Source organism: Palaemon carinicauda, chromosome 11, assembly GCF_036898095.1.
Source record: "Palaemon carinicauda isolate YSFRI2023 chromosome 11, ASM3689809v2, whole genome shotgun sequence".
NCBI classification, from domain to species: Eukaryota; Metazoa; Arthropoda; class Malacostraca; order Decapoda; family Palaemonidae; genus Palaemon; species Palaemon carinicauda.
The window spans coordinates 101,777,036-101,782,035 of NC_090735.1; positions in this window are offsets into that span (position 1 = coordinate 101,777,036).

Below are 5,000 nucleotides of genomic sequence, written 5' to 3' on the forward strand. Positions count from 1 at the left end.
TCATTGGGTTATAATTTCAGACAATTATGTGACCTCAGTTTAATGATTTCATTGACTGTTGTGGTATTGACATGGTAATCCTCATCTCTCCTCATTTCACTGTCACTGAGGTAAAGCCTTTCATAAAATATTCTTTATGTATAATCCTCTTTTCTAAGAATGTTGGAAGGAAAACATTCGAAGTACGGCCTTCTCCATCATGAAGCCCAATACTCAACAGCAATCTAAAAGTTTTATGCAGCTATAACCAAGTTATAGAATGATCTTTCTAATCGGGTAATTAAATCGGTAGAATTTCAAAAGTTCAACCTTGCATCAAAGTTTTTATGTTGAACAGACTGACATAAGTCTTTTTATAGTTTTTATATAAAACGAAATATTTTTTAATGTTATTGTTTTTTAAATATTTCATTCTAATTCTGCATTATTTCCCATTTTGTTTATTTATTTCCTTATTTTCTTTCCTCAATTGGGTATTTTTCCCTGTTAGAGCTCTTGAGCTTATAAAATCTTGCTTTTCCTACTAGGGTTGTAGCTTAGCTAGTAATAATACCAATGATGATAATGATAATGGGTCCTTACTTGAAGAGGACCAAGGGAAGTTGTGGAAACCGGCTGGAGTCGGTGTTCCGGGACTTCAAAGTTGCTTTGAGGGTACTATGGAAATGCTCCACCATTCAGTTAGTATTTGGTTCGTAACCCAGTAGTCTGATGCAGGACGATGAGAGAAGATGCCCTAAAGATAACCGCAATTAAGAGGTGATAGTGGTATCTATGTCGAAAGTATGTTCTTGAACGACGAATTCATTTGGATATTAGGAACCATTACGTAAGGTGTATGTCGCGTCTTGCTTGGGGATGACTTCAAGCCAGCAAGTGGAGCAATTGATGACTGTGAAAAGGTAATAGTATCCTTGTGACATTAATGGGGGGCCTGTCATATAAGGGTGATTATGCTGATGTAGTTTTGAGATTTGACATAAATTACAGGAGCAGAACCAATTCTTTTCATATATAGGAATGCCATACCATATGATGTTCGACTTCTTCAGCTGTGCAGTTGATACGAGCAAGTGGTGGGAGAGGCCATGGATCATTTAAAACACCTCTCATAAATAGAGGCAGGTATCCATTGGCGTGGCCTTACTCTACTGAAGTCACAGTGAGATGTAGATGATATTCTGTAGGTTTGATACTCTTCGAGAGGTGTCAGTAATTTGATTTACTTTCCCTGGGATGTGTTGAATGGTACTTAGAAATGGCAGAGAGATGTCAGCGTTAACTGGTGAACCAGGTGTCAGACTGCTGAGTCAAGGCGGGCAAGTTGACCTCGAATTAGAGAAATACCCCCCTCCCCCCCACAAGGTGGAACCCAGACTTTGCATACTGGCCAAGATTCGAGCAATCTATGACGGAATGGGTGGGTGAATATATAAAGAACCCTCACAATGACATCTCCATTCTATCACTAGATTTTAACAAACAACTATATCCCACCGCCAGCATATCTATGCCTGAGAAAAAATATTCAGGAACAAAGCATACGGATGCCTGATACTATAACAGCCGCATCAAGGAAATGAATGCAAGAATCAACCGAACCAGAAAGCTTTTCATAAGACACAGAACCGAAGAACTTCATGCTCTACTTGTTGAAATCACCAAACCTTCCTTATAGGTAACACTGGAAGTAAAAATAGACAAATGGTACTCATGGTTCCATGAAATCAACAACAACACATCTCTAGTAAAGATATGGGGCTGATTCAAATAGATCTCTTGGATGAATAGCACACCTAGAGTCACCCACTAAGACCCATCAACAGAAGCAAATAGAATTGCAAATAATATTGCTGGCCGAGCCAAAATCACAAATCTTCCTCTGCAAACCATAAATAGGCAGAGAACACTACTCCCAATCAAGAAAAACATATTTGAAGCTGCCTGCAACATGAGAGATGACACCGACAACCCCTACACTATGGAAGAACTCATCACGGCTCTGGCAGAAGGCAGAAAAGACACTATCCCTAGAGCCAACCTAATCACATAAAGTATGCCAAGGAACATGAGAAGGCCTGCAAAGTTAGTGTACTTGCACTTATATAACAGAACACAAACTGAAGGACTCTGACCGATAACATGGAATCAACAAGACATGAAACCCATCCCAAAATCCAAAGATCCAGACACCTACCGACCCATAGCTTTAATTAGCTGCACCGAGAAAATAGCTGAACGAATGGTACTCAGCAGACTCCAATGGAAAATAAGCCCACTATATCCTCGCCTTTATGCCTACAGACAGGAATGTGCAACCGATGTTCTCACAACAATCAACGACAAAAAAGCCTCTGTCATCTTTCTCGACCTGGAGAAAGCCTTTGAGCTAGCCAGCTCCCCAGCAATCCTCTTAACACTTGTAAAAATAAAGAGTGAAAGGACATCTATTGGCATGGACTCGGAATTACACATAGAACCAAGAAGCCAGAGTCCCCTTTAAAGGAAAATCCTTTGAATTCATCCCCCTAGAAAAAGGAACGCCTGAGGTGGGATACTAAGCCCTTACCTTTTCAACCTAGTTATGGAGAATCTAGCCACTGTAGACCTCCCAAACAGAGTGAAAATCTTCATATACGCCTATGAAATATGTACCATCTGCCCACACAAAGCCCACTTACGCCAAACCACCCAAAAGGCAATGGACATGATCCAGGCTAAATGAAAAGACCTTGCCCTAAAAATCAACACCAACAAGACCAGTCCCATGGTCATTAAATACCCACAAGACCCTCAGAATTTCACTCGCATGGGCAAACCCATAAATGAGTAAATCAATTCGTGTATCTAGGAGTAATCATCAACAAAACTCAGACACCTGCCAACGAAGTAACCCACCTCACAGAGAAAACAAAACTTTGTCTCAGCCATGAAACAAATGACCTCCTCAAACAAGGAGTATCAAACATCCTCCTAAGACTGTTTTACATTCAAGTAATTTGATCTCATATTGACTATGCAGCACCTATGCTCACCTCGGTGAATGACACTCAAAATGATTCCCTAGAAGTGGTACAATGTGGACCAGACTCTGCTTGTTAAGAGCCGAAACTAACTTAATTTCCTTTTCAGCTAGGATCGACATCAGAAAATTCAGTATCATATTCAAGTCAATCAAAGGAGTCAGAGACTACTCTCTGAACAACAGATTTATGAGACTCCTCCCTTTGGCGGAGGAGATTGATCTAGTAAAGCCGCAAAGAGACTGCTGGATATACACACTGAAGAATGCAAATGCAAAATTAAGCCATCAAGACAAAGGGGCAACAAAAGCATGATGGCTACATCACTCCTGCTGCGTGGTCTCCGGACGCAATCCAGTACAACTTCACCATTCTTCCAGCAGCAAGAAAAGCTCTATGCACGGCAGAACAACTCACAGCAGCAGCCAAAAGTGCAATCAGCAACACCCCATCCCCTAACATCTAATATACTGATGGATCACTTGATCGTGATATTTCTGCAGCAACAGCTGCAGTCGTTTTTCCATCAGGCAACAGAGAAAACTGGAGGCTTCCAAACCACCCCTCCACACTACAAACTGAGATAGCGGTGATTGCCAAAGCCCTAGAACACTCGGCCAGTCTACATGGAGTAATAACAACAATCCACACAGATTCGAGAGGAGCCATTCTGGCTCTCAGCAACAAAGAACACAATGAAAATGTCTATCTGATCACAGCAATACAGTACCTAGCCTTAGCTCACCACAGCAACAACAGGCAAATAACCCTAAACTGGATCCCAAGTCACACTGGAATCACTGGCAATGACAAGGCCAAACACCTATCCAAATCTACCCAAATGTGCCGAACAATCAGTATCACACTTCAGACTTCACTGAAAACCAGGAATCGAATGACAGCCTTTTGCAACTTGCAAAAGACTAGCGAAATAAGACAAGCCTTCCTTGATGGACCCAGATCAGCCAAAGGGTACATCAAAGCAACAAACCTAATCCCATGTCCACTTGCAAGAAAAATCTCCCGCCAAGTAGCACTCATTATTTGTAGACTGCGACTAGGATATCTGTGAAATTGGCAAATCATCATTAATAACGACGAGGACCCAGCAACACAACACTAACTGATGAACCTCTGCAACACTACCGGTTGAATTGTCAAGAAACGAGCGTATTATGAGAGGATTTTAACCCCAACATTCCTGTAACTGCAACAGCAATTGTAAAACACATTATTGCTAATGTTAATATATTCTCAGCCTTTTTCTGCAGCTACCCTCTCCCTAGATAACGTAATACCAGCACCAGTTTGAACTTAAGTAACTTAACTTAAACCATGTTTAACCTCTTTTTAGCCCACCTCCCACTTGCAATATCTTTTCTCTCTTTATTGAAGTCTCAGGATCCCATCCCAACAGAACATTAAATCTGAAAGTACGTAGACGTCTCAATGACCACAATAAATAATTAAAATGTTTTTTTTTTTTTTTTTTTTTTTCTTGTATTTTCAGGTAAAGGAATGTTATCCCTTCTTTTCTCTACAACACATCTGCTAACCAATTTCCCATTCTCAGCTTTCTCCTACTCAGCTGAAACTTGATACTATGCTCATCCTAAAAACTTAAGCTCAAGCTTCTAAGGAAGTTTTTTACTTCTTCTATACCAATATCTCTAACTAAACCTTTCCCAATTCCTCCCCGAACCCTTTTACTCATTGGCACTTACTGCTGTACCTCTTTCTTTCCGACTAAATGACGGGAGCCAATGGGCTCTTTTGGGGAGTATGCCTTCTCCCCTCTGTCACCTTCTTCCTTTCCTTTGACCAAAAGGAGGCTTGGGCTCCTCTAAAAAAAGGAAATTAGCTGCTGATTATCTTTGACCCACACCCTATCCCAAGCCACCTACAAATGAAAGTTGCTGATCATCCTTAACCAACATCCTATCCCAAATCACCTACAAATAAAGTTGTAGAGTGTCC